Source organism: Scyliorhinus torazame, chromosome 4 (genome assembly GCF_047496885.1).
Source record: "Scyliorhinus torazame isolate Kashiwa2021f chromosome 4, sScyTor2.1, whole genome shotgun sequence".
NCBI classification, from domain to species: domain Eukaryota; kingdom Metazoa; phylum Chordata; class Chondrichthyes; order Carcharhiniformes; family Scyliorhinidae; genus Scyliorhinus; species Scyliorhinus torazame.
The window spans coordinates 50790003-50809694 of NC_092710.1; the positions used below are offsets into that span (position 1 = coordinate 50790003).

General features: G+C 48.3%; 4 non-coding genes across 4 annotated transcripts; all 4 read right to left on the reverse strand.

Annotated features, from left to right (window-relative positions):
• Positions 1 to 12679: 12679 nt before the first annotated feature.
• On the reverse strand, positions 12680 to 12753 carry trnat-agu (transfer RNA threonine (anticodon AGU)). The gene has a single exon. It is a non-coding gene; the product is annotated as a tRNA-Thr (tRNA).
• A 3266-nt stretch (positions 12754 to 16019) lies between these two features.
• On the reverse strand, positions 16020 to 16093 carry trnat-cgu (transfer RNA threonine (anticodon CGU)). The gene has a single exon. It is a non-coding gene; the product is annotated as a tRNA-Thr (tRNA).
• A 1593-nt stretch (positions 16094 to 17686) lies between these two features.
• trnat-agu (transfer RNA threonine (anticodon AGU)) lies at positions 17687 to 17760 on the reverse strand. Its single transcript has one exon. It is a non-coding gene; the product is annotated as a tRNA-Thr (tRNA).
• A 1592-nt stretch (positions 17761 to 19352) lies between these two features.
• Positions 19353 to 19426, reverse strand: trnat-ugu (transfer RNA threonine (anticodon UGU)). The gene has a single exon. It is a non-coding gene; the product is annotated as a tRNA-Thr (tRNA).
• Positions 19427 to 19692: the final 266 nt, after the last annotated feature.

Genomic DNA, 19692 nt, shown 5'->3' on the forward strand with positions numbered 1-19692 from the left:
GCCTAAATGCGCAAAGCCCCTCCAAGTATAAGAAGGAACCCCCACGAGAGAATTGCTCCCTTGGATTCGGCTCTCAAAGCGGAGACACCCATCCACCAGCATCACCAGAAGCAAGTAAGTTCAAGGTCAGCGCTCGCTACCAGACGGACGACCTTAGCTGTTCTCCTGTATCTGTTCGAACCCAACAGCCTCAGATCCGAACAACGGCCATTGTTCCTCTGGCTGAGTGGGCGCCCGAAGTTAAGTATAGGCGTTAGCGTTAGAGATAGTTTAGTTTGTAGTACTGTTGTGCATGAGTAGATCTTACTGTGTGTGTAAATAAATAGTATTGACATTGAACTAACTAACTGGTGTACTGGCTCTTTGATCAGTATTCGGGTTTGAACCTTGTGGCGGTATCGAGAGATACCTGACGACTCTAAATGTAAACATAATAATGATTAAGGAAGGCGGCCATATTGACCGCCATATTTATAACCAGATCAACAGAGGTTGGGATGGCGAAGGTGTCCAATGTGGAACATTCATGATTGGGAAGGTGGCGACAGGAGAAGGTATGGAATGTGGTACATCAGGGATGGGGAATGTTGGGAATGAGGAATGTGGAATACACAGAAGGTGGGGGGTGGGGAAGATGGGGATGGTGAATTTGCCGGATGTGAAAGGTGGGGTGTGGTCAAGCCTAGACTCTGGCAGAGCGGTGTGGAGGTTGGTCGTCACCACCAGGACCCATTTTCCTTGTGGGGTGGCTGTGGGAGGACGGGGTGGGGAGGTCTTAGGGAGGGGAGCCGAGATCCTTGGCCATGTCAGTCGGGAATGCATTCTCATTGCTCACTTCGAAGTCTCATATTGTATCGTTTGAATTTCCTTCATTGGTAATTCAGCCTCTCCAGCTGGTGTTTGTTGTGGCAGAGAGTGAACGCAAGTAAGCTCATCCAGTAAAGTAGCAAATTATGCAGATCGCAACGTTTCAGGGTGTAAATAGATCTGTCAACGCCACATCTTCATGGAAAACGCCCCATCCTTTATACCGCCCAAATCGTTCTTGCTGACATGCAGCAACATATATCGTCCAATAAAAAGGCAAATTACTGCAGATGTGAAATCTGAAAAAAAACAGGAAATGATGGAAAATCTCAGTGGGTCTGGCAGCATCTGTGAAGAGAGAACCGAGCTAACGTTTCGAGTTTGGGTCACTCTTCATCAGAGTAAATCATTTAATCATTCAATCTTTGCTCACAGACATCGCTGACAAACATTCAAAATGTTCCTACTGGATTTCCTGAGGTCAATCCTGTCGTGCATTCAAAGGAAAATACTGCACATGTTGTGAATCTGCATGAGAAACTAATAATGATTGGATTAAAGCTCAGAAAATTAGAGGATGTCAGTGGAGCCAGACACAGGGTTAATGTTTCAAATCCGTGTGATCCTTATTCAGAGCTGAAGCGAGGAGTACATACAATGGAGTAAATGAGGACTGATGTGACCATCAATTCACACGAGACGATTAGTAGAAGTGAACAGCGGTTTTAATAAGCTAGATCGGTGCCTGCCTGCGACTGCTCTGTACTGAGGGCCGCCACAGGCTGCAGATTTATATACCACCCCCGAGGGGGCAGAACCACAGGCGGAGCCCACAAGGCCACCAACATAATACAATACAGAACAGTGGTGAATTGGAGTAGCAATACGTTCACCACATTCACCCGCTGTTTGAAGTCCAACGGGGGTGAAGTGGGCTCACAATCGAGTCTGTCCGGCGCCTTGATTGTTCTCTGTGATCGGCTCAGCTCCGGCTTTGCTGCGGGCACGGGTGTTGAACTCGTCGCTGCAGACACGGGTGTTGGGCTCATTGACTCAGGGAGTGTGTCGCCTGGAGCTTCATCACGGTGGGTTGGCGATGGGGGTAGGGGGTGTGTAGGCCGTGTAGGGGCGGGGGCGGTGTTCGGCGTAGGGGGAGCGTAGGTGATGGTCGCTGGGGAACCGGCGGGTGCCAGATCCCGGAGGGAGACTGTATCTTGTCGGCCGTTGCGGTGCGCCATGTAGGCGTACTGAGGGTTGGCATGTAGATGGTGGACCTTCTCGACCAGTGAGTCGGACTTATGGCTCCTCACGTGCTTCCGGAGGAGGACAGGCCCCGGTGTTGTCAGCCAGGACGGAAGCGAGACCCCGGAGGTGGATTTCCTGGGGAAGACAAACAGACGGTCATGAGGGGTCTCGTTCGTGGCTGTGCAGAGGAGCGACTGAATGGAGCGGAGCGTGTCGGGGTGGATCTCCTGCCAGCGGGAAACTTGGAGACTCCTAGACCGTAGGGCCAGAAGGACAGCCTTCCATACCGTCACGTTCTCCCTCTCCACCTGTCCGTTTCCCCGGGGGTTGTAGCTGGTAGTCCTGCTCGAGGCAATGCCCTTACCGAGCAGGTACTGACGCAGCTCATCGCTCATAAACGAGGAGCACCGGTCTCTGTGGACGTAAGTGGGGAAACCGAACAGGGTGAAGATGCTGTGCCTTAATGACAGTGGCCGAGGTCATGTCGGGACATGCGATGGCAAAGGGGAAACAGGAGTACTCGTCAACGACGTTGAGAAAATAAACGTTGCGGTCAGTGGAGGGGAGGGGCCCTTTGAAATCGACGCTGAGGCGCTCAAAGGGGCGGGATGCCTTCACCAGGTGGACCTTGTCTGGCCGACAGAAGTGCGGCTTGCACTCAGCGCAGACTTGGCAGTCCCTGGTCATGGCCCTGACCTCCTCGGTGGAGTAGGGCAGGTTGCGGGCCTTGATGAAGTGGAGAAGCCGGGTGACAGAGGTCATTGTGGATGGCCCGAAGTCGGTCATCTTGTGCACTGTGCATGTGCTGTGGGACAGGGCATCTGGGGGCTCGTTGAGCTTCCCCGGACGATACACAATATCGTAATTCTAGGTGGAGAATACGATTCCCCACCACAAGATTTTATCATTCTTGATCTTGCCCCGCTGTGTGTTGTTGAACATAAAGGCTACCGACCGTTGGTCGGTGACGAGGGTGAACCTCCAATGCCGCACAGCTTCCACAATGGCTTGAGTTTCCTTTTCGACAGAGGAGTGTCGAATCTCGGAGGCATTGAGGGTACGGGAAAAGAAGGCCACGGGCCTGCCTGCCTGGTTAAGGTTAGCGGCCAGGACGACATCTGACGCATCGCTCTCCACCTGCAAGGGGATGGACTCGTCCACTGCATGCATCGCGGCCTTGAAGCGGCTGAAGGCCAGGCGGGCCTCAGTCGTCAGGGGAAAGATGGTGGCTTTGATAAGTGGAAGGGCTTTGTCCGCATAGTTGGGGACCCACGTGGCATAATATGAAAAGAACCCCAGGCATCTTTTCAGGGCCTTGGGGCAGTGGGGAAGGGGGAGTTGCAGGAGGGGGCGCATGCGGTCGGGGTCGGGCCCTCGGACTCCGTTTTCCATGACATAGCCGAGGATGGCTGGAGGATGGGTGCGGAAAACGCATTTCTCCTTGTTGTAGGTGAGATTGAGGGCTTGGGCAGTTTGAAGGAACTTCTGAAGGTTAGCGTCGTGGTCCTGCTGATCATGGCTGCAGATGGTGATGTTATCCAAGTACGGGAACGTGGCCCGCAGCCAGTACTGGTCAACCATTTGGTCCAACATTCTTTGGAAGACCGAGACCCCATTAGGTGATGCCGAAGGGGACCCTGAGGAAGTGGAAGAAGCGGCCGTCTACCTCAAAGGCCGTGTAGTGGCGGTCTTCCGGGCGGATCGGAAGCTGGTGGTATGCGGACTTCAGATCTACCGTGGAGAAAACCCAATAGTGTGCAATCTGATTAACCATGACCGCTATGCGGGGAAGGCGATACGCATCGAGTTGCGTGTACCGATTTATGGTCTGGCTGTAGTCTACAACCATCCGGTTCTTTTCCCCGGTCCTGACGACCACCAGGGGACTATAACTGGCCTCGATGATATCCTCCCTCAAGAGCCGCTGGATCTCTGACTTGATAAAAGTCCTGTCCTGGGCACTGTACACTGTCCTGGTGGCGACGGGTTTACAGTCAGGTCGCAAAGAGCGAGGGAGGGGCGAGCTTAAGGGTCACGAGGCTACATACGGTGGGAGGGGGTAGGGGTCCGCCAAACTTCAGGGTCAGGCTTCTGAGGTAGCACTGGAAATCCAGTCCTAACAGGAGAGGAGCGCAGAGATGGGGGAGGACATATAGTTTAAAATTAGCGTACTCGCCGCCCTGTATCGTGAGGTTCGCGACACAGTACCCCTGGATCTGCACTGAATGTGATCCGGAAGCAAGGGAGATTGTTTGGGATGCGGGGGAAATCTGGAGGGAACAGCGCCTTACCGTGTCCGGATGGATGAAGCTCTCCATGCTCCCAGAGTCAAACAGAAAGGGTGTTTCGTGCCCATTGACCCAAACGGTCATCATGGAGTTCTTGAGGTGCTTGGGCCGTGACTGGTCGAGAGTGACAGCGCCAAGCTGCGGGTAGCTGGCGTGGTCGGTGGTAGCGGGGTGGTCCCAAGATGGCAGCTAAGATGGCGGCCCCCGTCGGTCGCACGTGTCGGGCGGCGTTGAAGATGGCGGTCAAATGGCGGCCCCCGTCGGTCGTACGTGTCGGGTGGCGTTGAAGATATCGGCCAAGATGGCGGCCCCATGAGTCGCACGTGTCGGGTAGTGTTAAAAATGGCGGCCCCCACGGATAGCACGAGGCGGATGACACATCAGAAGGGGGCGGTACCGGCAGGAACACAGCCACGCTGCGGGGTCTGCGGACCTGTGAGTCGGGCCTGCGATTTTGAAACTTTGGGTCGGGCCAAACAGACTTTGGCAAAATGTCCTTTCTTGCCGCAGTCGCTGCAGGTTGTGTTCCGAGCTGGGCAACGCTGCCTGGGATGCTGGTTCTGGCCGCAGAAATAGGAAGGCGCCACCCCCCAGGTTGGGCGGGCAGCCGCGCGGCACAGGCCTAGGCCACCCTCGGGACTAATCGAAGACGCAACCAAGGAACCTGGGACACCCTCGGGCCGGGTGATGGTCACGCCTCCGCTGCCCATGAGGAAATCGCGTGGTCGGAGGGGAAAGCATTTAGGCTATGGAAGGCTTCCTCTAATTAGGTGGATAGTTTTACCGTCTCGTCTAGGCCGAGGGCGCCCTTTTCGAGCAGGCGCTGTCTGACATAGTTGGAGCAGACTCCAGCCACATCGGTGTCCCGGATGGCGAGTTCCATGTGCTGCGAGGCCGTGACGTCCTTGCAGTTAAAATTTCGAGTGAGTACCCTCAGGTCGCGTAGATATTCCTCCAGCGTTTCCCCGGGGCGTTGACAACGTACGGTGAGGAGATGCCGCGCGAACACTTCATTCACCGGCCTCACGTAATGTCTTTTCAGGATCGCGACCGTGTCTGCGTATGTGGTCGCGTCTTCGATTTGTACCGAGATTCTGTGGCTCACCCGGGCGTGGAGGAGACTCAGCTAATGTGCCTCAGTGACGGCGGGCGAGGAGGAGGCGGCGAGGTAGGCCTCAAAGCAGCGGAGACAGTGTGAAAAGATTCCTTTGGCTTCAGTTGCCTGTGGGTCGAGTTCCAGTCGATCAGGTGTGAGGGTGGCTTCCATTGCGATATCTTAGCTTATTAAATTGATGCGACCATCAATTCACACGAGACGATTAGTAGTGCCTGCCTGCGACTGCTCTGTACTGAGTGCCGCCTACAAGCTGCAGATTTATATACCACCCCTGAGGGGGCGGAGCCCACAAGGGCATCAACATAATACAATACAATGCAGTGGTGAATTGTAGTAGCAATACGTTCACCACAAGGACAAAGTAAGTTGCGTGAAAAATGGGAGCTAAGGAAGGTTTGAATAAAGTTTGACATAAAGCAAACTTCAGGGTCGGTGCCACAGAGATTTTGCCAACAATTTCTGCATTCATCATTAAATTGGGAGCATTGCTTCACAGGCTACTTGCTTGGACCTAAAGGCATGAAAGCACTGCTTAAATTTGAAGTCAGGATCTCCTGTTTACAAGACAGGCGCTTTAACCATCTAAGCCACAGCACCAATCTGCAAGATAGCTTTGCAAGTGTAGAACAGATTTCAATTGTTTTGATTAAACATCAGTATTGTTTGTGGTATTATCAGGTATTGCTGTACCTAAGAGGCTGATGACCATTGGTTAAACCTAGAAGTTTACCATTGGCTGTTGATACGTAGCTCCGCCCTGACAGATGGTGTATAAGAACTGGTGCCATCCCAGCAGCCTTCACTTTCTGTACCGAAGCTGCTGGGGAACAGTTCTCGTCGATTAAAGCCTTCAGTTAGGAAATCACTTTGTCTTGAGTGTAATTGATCGTGCATCAATTTAATCGACTACACTTAAGCTGGAAGGATGGATCTCCGAATCAAACCGGAGTACCTACAACTCAGCCCCCACGCGGAGTACTCGGCTGCAATATTTAAACACTGGCTGGCGTGCTTTAAAGGCTACCTCGAGACGGCCGGAGGTACCCCCTCCGAAGGACAGAAAATGCATCTCCTGCACTCAAGGGTCAGCCCTGGGATCTACACCCTTATCGAGGAGGCGGAGGACTATGATCCCGCGATCGAACTGTTAAAAGGACATTATATCCGCCCTGTAAATCAGGTCTACGCACGTCACCTGCTTGCAACGAGACGGCAAAGACCCGGGGAATCGTTGGAGGCTTTCTACCGGGCGCTACTGGTGCTGGGCCGAAACTGTGGCTGCCCGCAATTTTCAGGGAGCGAGCACACGGAACTTTTAATCAGGGATGCCTTCGTAGCAGGTATGAGCTCTTCTGAGATCCGCCAAAGACTATTAGAAAAGGACACCCTGGGACTTGGAGAGGCATGGGCCCTGGCAGGGTCCATGGACGTAGCCTCCCAAAACACGCAGTCCTATGCGCCCGACCGTGCAGCAGCCCCCTGGGCTGCGTGGCACCCCACAGCGGCAGCCCCACAGACCTTCCCCTGACAGCGCAGGCCTGCGCTGCGAGACGGCCCGCTAACGCCGCCGGGCACCGCTGTTTCTTCTGTGGGCATGTGAATCATCCCCGCCAGCACTGCCCGGCCCGCACCGCCGCCTGCAAAGGGTGCAGCAAGAAGGGCCACTTTGTGGGGGTCTGCCAGGCCCACGCTGTGGCCGCGGTCTCCAGCGACTCCGGACCGCCGCGCCAACCCCCCCTTCAGGCCCCGACCGGCCAGCGCTCACCGCCACCCCACTATCCTAGGGCCACACGCGACCCATGGGCACGGCCATCTTGCCCCCCGGACTCCACGCTGGACGGGTGGGTGCCGCCATTTTGTCCATCCCCGCCGCCATCTTTTCCATCACCGATCACCATGTGCGACCCATGGGAGACGCCAACTTGGATGGGGCCCCAGGCCCCCAGCACAACCGACGAAACGCTGCCCAATCAGAAATCGCAACTGCTTCATCTGGCCTCGGTGACACTGGACCAAAGTCGACCTCGGACACTCGCAACAGCAACAATGACGGTCTTCATCAACGGCCACGAGACATCTTGCCTGATTGACTCTGGGAGCACGGAAAGCTTTGTTCACCCCGACACGGTAAGGCGCTATTCACTTGTTACCCACCCTGTAAACCAAAGGATCTCCCTGGCCTCCGGGTCACACTCGGTGGAGATAAAGGGGTTCTGCCTAGCGAATCTCACTGTCCAAGGCAGGAGATTCAACAATTTCCGCCTTTTTGTCCTGCCGCACCTCTGCGTGGCTGCACTCATGGGGTTGGACTTCCAATGTAACTTGCAAAGCCTGACCTTTAAATCGGCGGCCCTATACCCCCCCTTAATGTCTGCGGCCTTGCGACCTTTAAGGTCGACCCGCCTTCCCTGTTTGCGAACCTCACCCTGGATTGCAAACCCGTCGCCACCAGGAGCAGACGGTACAGTGCCCAGGACCGGACCTTCATCAGGTCAGAGGTCCAAAGGCTGCTGAGGGAAGGGGTCATCGAAGCGAGCAACAGTCTCTGGAGAGCTCAAGTAGTGGCGGTAAAGACCGGGGAGAAACATAGGATGGTCATCGACTACAGTCAGACCATCAACAGGTTTACGCAGCTGGACGCGTACCCTCTCCCCCGTATAGCCGACCTGGTAAACAGGATTGCGCAATACAAGGTCTTCTCCACGGTGGATCTCAAGTCCGCCTACCATCAGCTACCCCTCCTTAATAGTGACCGCAAGTACACTGCCTTCGAAGCAGATGGGCGGCTCTATCAATTTTTAAGAGTTCCCTTTGGTGTCGGTCTTCCAGCGAGAGATGGACCGAATGGTTGACCAGTACGGCTTCCGCGCAACGTTCCCGTATCTGGATAACGTCACCATCTGCGGCCATGACCAGCAGGACCACAACACCAACCTCCGTAAATTTCTCCAGACCGCGAAAATCCTTAACTTTTTAAAAAAAATATATTTTATTGAAATTTTTTTCCCAAACAACAATTTTTCCCCTCTTACAAAGCAAACGTAACAATACAGAAATGTTTAACAATACACAAATAACAAAACCCCATTATCTTTTGACATAAACTAAACTAAAACCCCCACCCCCCCCCCCGCCCCCTCCCCCCCCCTCCCCCCTGGGTTGCTGCTGCTGGCCATCTGTCTTCCCTCTAACGATCCCCTCGGTAGTCGAGAAATGGCTGCCACCGCTTGGTGAACCCTTGAGCCGATCCTCTCAGGGCAAATTTTATCTGCTCCAGTTTAATGAACCCCGCCATATCATTTACCCAGGCCTCCAGTCCGGGGGGTTTCGCCTCCTTCCACATGAGTAGGATCCTGCGCCGGGCTACTAGGGACGCAAAGGGCACAACGTCGGCCTCTTTCGCCTCCTGCACTCCCGGCTCTTCCGCAACTCCAAATAGAGCTAACCTGAAAATCCTTAACTTAACGTACAATAAGGATAAATGCGTATTCAACACCGACTGTCTAGCCATTCTAGGCTACGTAGTGCGAAATTGAGTTTTAGGCCCCGACCCTGAGCGCATGCGCCCCCTTATGGAGTTCCCCCTCCCTCACTGCCCCAAGGCCCTGAAGCGCTGTCGAGGGCTTTTCGGTTACTACGCCCAGTGGGTCCCGAACTATGCAGCCAAAGCCCGACCCCTAATCCAGTCCACAACCTTCCCCCTGTCGACCGAGGCCCGCCAGGCCTTCAGCCGTATCAAAGCAGACATTGCAAAGGCCACGATGTGTGCCATCGACGAGTCCTTCCCCTTCCAGGTCGAGAGCGATGCGTCCGACATAGCTCTGGCGGCCACCCTCAACCAAGCGGGCAGGCCCGTGGCCTTCTTCTCCTGTACCCTCCACGCTTCCGAAATGCGCCATTCCTTGGTCGAAAAAGAGGCACAAGCCATAGTTGAAGCTGTGAGACATTGGAGGCATTACCTGGCCGGCAGGAGATTCACTTTCCTCACGGACCAACGGTCGGTTGCTTTCATGTTCGATAATGCACAGCGGGGCAAGATTAAAAATGACAAGATCTTGCGGTGGAGGATAGAACTCTCCACCTTCAACTACGAGATCTTGTACCGTCCGGGGAAGCTAAACGAGCCTCCTGATGCCCTGTCCCACGGCACTTGTGCCACTGCACAAGTGGACCCCCTCCGAGCCCTCCACGAGGACCTCTGCCACCCGGGGGTCACTCGTGTCTTCCACTTCATCAAGACCCGCAACCTGCCCGACTCCATCGAGGAGGTCAGGACAGTCACCAAGGACTGACAAATCTGCGCGGAGTGCAAACCACACTTCTACCGGCCAGAGAGGGTGCACCTGATAAAGGCTTCCCATCTCTTTGAACTCCTCAGCATGGATTTCAAAGGCCCCCTCCCCTCCACCGACCGCAACACGTATTTCCTGAACGTGATTGACGAGTACTCCCGGTTCCCATTCGCCATCCCCTGCCCCGACATGACCGCAACCACCGTCATCAAGGCCCTCCAGGGTATCTTTACACTGTTCGGTTTCCCTGCGTACATACGCAGTGATAGGGGGTCCTCCTTTATGAGCGACGAACTGCGTCAATTCCTGCTCAGCAGGGTCATTGCCACAAGCAGGATGACCAGTTACAACCCCCGGGGAAACGGACAGGTGGAGAGGGAGAACGGAACGGTCTGGAAGACTGTTCTACTGGCCCTATGGTCCAGGAATCTCCCAGTCTCCCGCTGGCAAGAAGTCCTCCCGGTGGCCCTCCACGCCATCCGGTCGCTGCTCTGTACAACTACCAATCAGACACCTCATGAACGTCTCCTTGTTTTCCCCAGGAAGTCCTCCTCCGGGACCTCGCTCCCAACCTGGCTAGCGACACCCGACCCATCCTGCTTCGGAAGCATGTGCGGGCGCACAAGTTGGACCCATTGGTTGAGAGGGTCCACCTGCTGCACGCTAACCCCCAGTACGTCTTTGTGGCGTTCCCTGACGCCAGGCAAGATACAGTCTCCCTCCGGGACCTGGCGCCCGCCGGAACCCCACACGCACCCGGACCATTACCCCCACCCCCACCCCCCTGACAGCACCTCACTGGAGGGTCAGTACTCCCGCCGCTCCTGCCTAGGCCCGCCCACCCACCGATGCCCCCTACAGGCGACCCTCCCGTGTCAACCGTTTGCCCCAACAGCGCCGCCTAGGGGTGACGAAGCTGCCAGGGAGGCCAAAACTACACTCCCGGAGTCGCAACCACCTGGACCCCCACCAGAATCACCACCGAAGCCCAGACGGTCCAGAAGGACGACCAGGTCACCCGATCGACTGATTGCTTCGCTGTGACTTTAACCGTGAACAAACAATTTGTAAATATTCTCGACAGCTCTGTAAGGACGTATCACAGTACCTCCATATCTGATCATACCATGTTAAAGGCGACTGTTACCACTGGCCACCACCCCCGCCGGACTCTTTTTTAACAGGGGGTGAATGTGGTATTTTCAGGTATTGCTATACCTAAGAGGCTGATGACCATTGGTTAAACCTAGGAGTTTACCATTGGCTGTTGATACGTAGCTCCGCCCTGACAGGTGGAGTATAAGAACTGGTGCCATCCCAGCAGCCTTCACTTTCTGTACCGAAGCTGCTGGGAAACAGTTCTAGTCGATTAAAGCCTTCAGTTATGAAATCACTTCGTCTTGAGTGTAATTGATCGTGCATCATTGTTGATTTCTCATACTGACTTTGTGAGTGCACTGGGGTTTTGAAACTGTCAAAATTGCAGTTATTTGCTGAAAGTTATTAGTTTATAGCAGTTCTGCAGGAAAGAAGTAAACAAACAGGAAATGTTTTGCGAATTGGGAAGTGATTAAACATGGCCAGAAAACTATAGTGGTATAATGCAGGACCAGACCAGGAGAGAGTTTTACATTAACTGAAAATCTAGCAAAAATTCTTGAAAATTCGCGACGGCTGTTGCAATTTGGCAAACACGACGTTATTCACGGTCCTTCCACTTTCCATAAAGCATCCTGCATTCTTTATTCTTTTTTCCTACCGTTCATTGGGAAGCAAATGCCTTGAGCCAAAATCAAAGTCCTGACAGGGACTTGAACCCTGGACCCTCAGATTAAAAGTTTAATGCTCTACCAACTGAGCTCCCAGGACCCATTTCCATAATGCTCTAATATCTTACGTTAAAGTCTCATATTGTATCTTTTGAATTTCCTTCACTGGTCATTCAGCCTCTCCAGCTCATTTCCCTCGCAAGCAGACCGGCAGCCTCCCTTCGGCTTTCTTTCTCAAATTCTTCAACTTGGACTCGCATTTTACCAATGACCTGTGATGTGACAACTGTTGTTACCCAGCGATAATGCACTGGGACTTCAAGACATTGAAGATTACGGTTAGGTTGCTGAGATATGAGTGGGAAGCTACAGAGATACAGATTGTATTTTAAGAGAGGGAATAAAGGGTGTCATCTGTTGTTTGTTGTGGCAGAGTGTGAACGCAAGTAAGCTCATTTTGTAAACCGCAAATTATGCAAATCGCAAAGTTTCAGGGCGTAAATAGATCTGTCAACTCCACATCTTAATGGAAAACGCCTCAAGCTTTATCCCGCCCAAATCGTTCTTGCTGACATGCAGCAACATATATTGTCCAATAAAAAGGCAAATTACTGCAGATGTGAAATCTGGAAACAAACAGGAAATGATGGAAAATCTCAGTGGGTCTGGCAGCATCTGTGAAGAGAGAACCGAGCTAACGTTTCAAGGTTGGGTCATTCTTCATCAGAGTAAATCATTTAATCATTCAATCTTTGCTTACAGATATCGCTGATAAATTTTCAAAACGTTCCTTCTGGAATACCGGAGGTAAATCCTGTCATGCATTCAAAGAAAACACTGCGGATGTTGCGAAAATGCATGAGAAGCTAAACATGATAGGATTGAAGCTCAAAAATTCAGAGGATATATGTGGAGCCAGACACAGCGTTAACATTTCAAATCCGTGTGATCCTTAATCAGAGCTGAAGTGAGGAGTAAATGCAATGGAGTAGATGAGAAAATGGAAGTTGCGTGAAAAATGGAGCTATGAAAGGTTTGACATAAGAGTAGGGAAAGCACCTTCAAGGTTAGTGCCATGGAGATTTTGCCAATATATTCTGCATACACCATTAAATTGGGAGCTTTTCATAAGAGGTTACTTTTTTTGACATAAAGGTATAAAGGCACTGCTGAGATTTGAACTCAGGATCGCCTGTTTACTAGACAGGAACTTTAACCATCTAAGCCACAGCACCAACGTGCAAACCAACTCTGCAAGTTTGGAACAGATTTCCATTATTTTGATTACCGCTCAGTATTGTTGATTTCTCATGCTGACTTTGAGAGTGCAAATTAAAATATTCATCGGCACTGGGCTTTTGAAACTGTAAAAATTGCAGTTATTTCTGAAAGTTATTAGATTATAGCATTCTGCAGGGAAGAAGTAATCAAACAGGAAATATTTTGTGAAGTGAAAGTAAATAAACATGACCACAAAACTAAAGTGGAATAATGCAGGACAAGACCAATAGAGTTGTTACATGAACTGAAAATCTAGCAAAAATTCTTGAAAGTTGTCGACGGCAATTGCAATTTGGCAAACACGACGTTGTCACGGTTCATCCACTTTCCCAAAAGCACCCTGCATTCTTTATTCTTTTTTCCTGTCGTTCATTGGGAACAAAAACGCCTTGAGACAAAGTTGAAGCCCAGGCAGGGACTTAAACCCATCGATCTTCAGATTAAAAGTCAGATGCTCTACCGACTGCGCTTCCAGGGCCCATTCCAAACAAAGTCTTCTCGCTCACTTCAAAGTCTCATATTGTAGCTTTTGAATTTCCTTCAATGGTCATTCAGCCTCACCAGCACATTTCCCTCGCAAGCAGACCGGCAGCCTCCCTTTGGCTTCCTTTCTCAAATTCTACAGCTGAAACTCGCTTTTTACCAGTGACTTGTGATGTGACAACTGTTTACTCAGGGACCTGCACTGAGACTTCAAAACTTTGAAGATTACATTTAGTTCGGTGAGATCTGAGTCGGAAGCTACAGAGACAAAGGTTGTATTTTCAGAGAGGGAATAAAAGGTATCATCTGGTGTTTGTTGTGGCAGAGTTTGAACGTAAATAAATTCATCTAGTAAACTAGCAAATTATGCAAATCGCAAAGTTTCAGGATATAAATAGATCTGTCAGCACCACATCATCATGGAAAATAAACCCAACCTTTATTTCGCCCGAGTCGATCTTGCAAACGTGCAGCAACATAAATCGTTCAATATAAAAGCAAATTACTGCGGATGTAAAATCTGAAAGAAAAACAGGAAATGACGGAAAATCTCAGCGGGTCTGGCACCACCTGTGAAGAGAGAACCGAGTTAACATTTCGAGTCCGGGTCACTCTTAATCACAGTAAATCAATTAATCATTCAATCATTGCTCACAGATGTCGCTAAAAAATATTCAAAATGTTCCTTCAGGATTACCGGAGGTAAATCCTGTCATGCATTCAAATAAAATACTGCGGATGTTGCGAATCTGCATGAGAAGCGAAACATGATAGGATTGAAGCTCAAAAATTCAGAGGATATATGTGGAGCCAGACACAGAGTTAACATTTCAAATCCGTGTGACCCTTAATCAGAGGTGAAGTGAGGAGTAAATGCAATGGAGTAGATGAGATGGAGTAGATGAGAAAATGGAAGTTGCGTGAAAAATGGAGCTATGAAAGGTTTGACATAAGAGTAGGGTGGGCATTTTCAAGGTTAGTGCCATGGAGATTTTGCCAATAAACTCTGCATTCACCATTAAATTTGGAGCTTTTCATAACAGGTTACTTGTTTTGACGTAAAGGTATAATGGCTCGGCTGAGATTTGAACACAGGATCTCCTGTTTACTAGACAAGCGCTTTAACCATCTAAGCCACAGCGCCTACTTGCACACCAGCTCTGCAATTTTGGAGCAGATTTCCATTATTTTGATTACCGCTCAGTATTGTTGATTTCTCATGCTGACTTTGAGAGTGCAAATTTCATCAGCACTGGACTTTTGAAACTGCAAAAATTGCAGTTATTTCTGAAAGTTATTAGATTATAGCATTCTGCAGGGAGAAGTAAACAAACAGGAACTATTTTGTGAATTGGAAGTAATTAAACATGACCACAAAACTACAGTGGTATAATGCAGGACAAGACCAGGAGAGAGTTTTTACATTAACTGAAAATCTAGCAGAAATTCTTGAAAGTTGTCGACGGCAATTGCAATTCGGCAAACACGACGTTGTCACGGTTCATCCACTTTCCCAAAATCACCCTGCATTCTTTATTTTTTTTTCCTGTCGTTCATTGGGAACAAAAACGCCTTGAGACAAACTTGAAGCCCAGGCAGGGACTTAAACCCATCGACCTTCAGATTAAAAGTCAGATGCTCTACCGACTGCGCTTCCAGGGCCCATTCCAAACGCAGTCTTATAGCTCACTTCAAAGTCTCATATTGTATATATTGAATTTCCTTCAATGGTAATTCAGCCTCACCAGCATATTTCCCTCGCAAGCAGACCGGCAGCCTCCCTTTGGCTTCCTTTCTCAAATTCTTCAGCTTGTACTCGCTTTTTACCAGTGACTTGTGATGTGACAACTGTTTACCCAGGGACCTGCACTGGGACTTCAAGACTTTGAAGATTACGTTTAGTTCGGTGAGATCTGAGTGGGAAGCTACAGAGACAAAGATTGTATTTTGAGAGAGGGAATAAAAGATATCATCTGGTGTTTGTTGTGGCAGTGTGTGAACGTAAAAAAATTCATCTAGTAAACTAGGAAATTATGCAAATCGCAAAGTTTCAGGATATAAATAGATCTGTCAGCACCACATTATCATGGAAAATAACCCCATCCTTTATACCGCCCGAGTCGTTCTTGCAAACGTGCAGCAACATAAATCGTTCAATATAAAAGCAAATTACTGCGGATGTAAAATCTGAAAGAAAAACAGGAAATGATGGAAAATCTCAGCGGGTCTGGCACCACCTGTGAAGAGAGAACCGAGTTAACATTTCGAGTCCGGGTCACTCTTCGTCACAGTAAATCAATTAATCATTCAATCGTTGCTCACAGATGTCGCTAAAAAACATTCAAAATGTTCCTTCAGGCTTACCGGAGGTAAATCCTGTCATGCATTCAAAGAAAATACTGCGGATGTTGCAAATCTGCATGAGAAGCTAAACATGATAGGATTGAAGTTCAAAAATTCAGAGGATATATGTGGAGCCAGACACAGCGTTAACATTTCAAATCCGTGTGATCCTTAATCAGAGCTGAAGTGAGGAGTAAATGCAATGGAGTAGATGAGATGGAGTAGATGAGAAAATGGAAGTTGCGTGAAAAATGGAGCTATGAAAGGTTTGACATTAGATTAGGGAGGGCATCTTCAAGGTAAGTGCCATGGAGATTTTGCCAATAAACTCTGAATTCACCATTAAAATGGGAGCTTTTCATAACAGGTTACTTGTTTTGACAGAAAGGTATAAAGGCAATGCTGAGATTTGAACTCAGGATCTCCTGTTTACGAGACAGGCGCTTTAACCATTTAAGCCACAGCGCCTACTTGCACACCAGCTCTGCAAGTTTGGAGCAGATTTCCATTATTTTGATTACCGCTCAGTATTGTTGATTTCTCATGCTGACTTTGAGAGTGCAAATTTCATTGGCACTGGACTTTTGAAACTGCAAAAATTGCAGTTATTTCTGAAAGTTATTAGATTATAGCATTCTGCAGGGAGAAGTAAACAAACAGGAAATATTTTGTGAATTTGAAGTAATTAAACATGACCACAAAACTATTGTGATACAATGCAGGACAAGACCAGGAGAGAGTTTATACATTTACTGAAAATCTCGCAGAAATTCTTGAAAGTTGTCAACGCCAATTGCAATTTGGCAAACACGACGTTGTCACAGTTCATCCACTTTCCCAAAATCACCCTGCATTCTTTATTCTTTTTTCCTGTCGTTCATTGGGAACAAAAACGCCTTGAGACAAAGTTGAAGCCCAGGCAGGGACTTAAACCCATCGATCTTCAGATTAAAAGTCAGATGCTCTACCGACTGCGCTTCCAGGGCCCATTCCAAACGCAGTCTTATAGCTCACTTCAAAGTCTCATATTGTATATTTTGAATTTCCTTCAATGGTAATTCAGCCTTACCAGCACATTTCCCTCACAAGCAGACTGGCAGCCTCCCTTTGGCTTCCTTTCTCAAATTCTTCAGCTTGTTCTCGCTTTTTACCAGTGACTTGTGATTTGACAACTGTTTACCCAGGGACCTGCACTGGGACTTCAAGACTTTGAAGATTACGTTTAGTTCGATGAAATCTGAGTGGGAAGCTACAGAGACAAAGATTGTATTTTGAGAGAGGGAATAAAAGGTATCATCTGGTGTTTGTTGTGGCAGTGTGTGAACGTATATAAATTCATCTAGCAAACTAGTAAATTATGCAAATCGCAAAGTTTCAGGATATAAATAGATCTGTCAGCACCACATCATCATGGAAAATAACCCCATCCTTTATCCCACCCGAGTCGTTCTTGCAAACGTGCAGCAACATTAATCGATCATTATAAAAGCAAATTACTGCGGATGTAAAATCTGAAAGAAAAACAGGAAATGATGGAAAATGTCAGCGGGTCTGGCACCACCTGTGAAGAGAGAACCGAGTTAACATTTCGAGTCCGGGTCACTCTTCGTCCCAGTAAATCAATTAATCATTCAATCGTTTCTCACAGATGTCGCTAAAAAACATTCAAAAAGTTCCTTCAGGATTACCGGACGTAAATCCTGTCATGCATTCAAAGAAAATACTGCAGATGTTGCGAATCTGCATGAGAAGCTAAACATGATAGGATTGAAGCTCAAAAATTCAGAGGATATATGTGGAGCCAGACACAGCGTTAACATTTCAAATCCGTGTGATCCTTAATCAGAGCTGAAGTGAGGAGTAAATGCAATGGAGTCGATGAGATGGAGTAGATGAGAAAATGGAAGTTGCGTGAAAAATGGAGCTATGAAAGGTTTGACATAAGAGTAGGGAGGGCATCTTCAAGGTTAGTGCCGTGGAGATTTTGCCAATAAACTCTGCATTCACCATTAAATTGGGAGCTTTTCATAACAGGTTACTTGTTATGACATTAAGGGAAAAAGGCACTGCTGAGATTTGAACTCAGGATCTCCTGTTTACTAGACAGGCGCTTTTACCATCTAAGCCACAGCACCTACTTGCAGACTCGCTCTGCAAGTTTGAAGCAGATTTCCATTATTTTGATTACCGCTCAGTATTGTTGATTTCTCATTCTGACTTTGAGAGTGCAAATTTCATTGGCACTGGACTTTTGAAACTGCAAAAATTGCTGTTATTTCTGAAAGTTATTAGATTATAGCATTCTGCAGGGAGAAGTAAACAAACAGGAAATATTTTGTGAATTTGAAGTAATTAAACATGACCACAAAACTATTGTGATACAATGCAGGACAAGACCAGGAGAGAGTTTATACATTAACTGAAAATTTAGCAGAAATTCTTGAAAATTGTCGACGCCAATTGCAATTTAGCAAACACGACGTTGTCACAGTTCATCCACTTTCCCAAAATCACCCTGCATTCTTTATTCTTTTTTCCTGTCGTTCATTGGGAACAAAAACGCCTTGAGACAAAGTTGAAGCCCAGGCAGGGACTTAACCCATCGATCTTCAGATTAAAAGTCAGATGCTCTACCGACTGCGCTTCCAAGGCCCATTCCAAACGCAGTCTTATAGCACAGTTCAAAGTCTCATATTGTATATTTTGAATTTCCTTCAATGGTAATTCAGCCTCACCAGCACATTTCACTCGCAAGCAGACTGGCAGCCTCCCTTTGGCTTCCTTTCTCAAATTCTTCAGCTTGTTCTCGCTTTTTACCAGTGACTTGTGATTTGACAACTGTTTACCCAGGGACCTGCACTGGGACTTCAAGACTTTGAAGATTACATTTAGTTCGGTGAGATCTGAGTGGGAAGCTACAGAGACAAAGATTGTATTTTGACAGAGGGAATAAAAGGTATCATCTGGTGTTTGTTGTGGCAGTGTGTGAACGTAAATAAATTCATCTAGTAAACTAGCGAATTATGCAAATCGCAAAGTTTCAGGATATAAATAGATCTGTCAGCACCACATCATCATGGAAAATAACCCCATCCTTTATACCGCCCGAGTCGTTCTTGCAAACATGCAGCAACATAAATTGTTCAATATAAAAGCAAATTACTGCGGATGTAAAATCTGAAAGAAAAACAGGAAATGATGGAAAATGTCAGCGGGTCTGGCACCACCTGTGAAGAGAGAACCGAGTTAACATTTCGAGTCCGGGTCACTCGTCGTCACAGTAAATCAATTAATCATTCAATCGTTGCTCACAGATGTCGCTAAAAAACATTCAAAATGTTCCTTCAGGATTACCGGAGGTAAATCCTGTCATGCATTCAAAGAAAATACTGCGGATGTTGCAAATCTGCATGAGAAGCTAAACATGATAGGATTGAAGCTCAAAAATTCAGAGGATATATGTTGAGCCAGACACAGAGTTAACATTTCAAATCCGTGTGATCCTTAATCAGAGCTGAAGTGAGGAGTAAATGCAATGGAGTAGATGAGATGGAGTAGATGAGAAAATGGAAGTTGCGTGAAAAATGGAGCTATGAAAGGTTTGACATAAGAGTAGGCAGAGCATCTTCAAGGGTATTGCCATGGAGATGTTGCCAATAAACTCGGCATTCACCATTAAATTGGGAGCTTTTCACAACAGGTGACTTGTTTTGACGTAAAGGTATAAAGGCACTGCTGAGATTTGAAATCAGGATCTCCTGTTTACAAGACAGGCGCTTTAACCATCTAAGCCACAGCGCCTACTTGCACACCAGCTCTGCAAGTTTGGAGCAGATTTCCATTATTTTGATTACCGCTCAGTATTGTTGATTTCTCATGCTGACTTTGAGAGTGCAAATTTCATTGGCACTGGACTTTTGAAACTGCAAAAATTGCTGTTATTTCTGAAAGTTATTAGATTATAGCATTCTGCAGGGAGAAGTAAACAAACAGGAAATATTTTGTGAATTTGAAGTAATTAAACATGACCACAAAACTATTGTGATACAATGCAGGACAAGACCAGG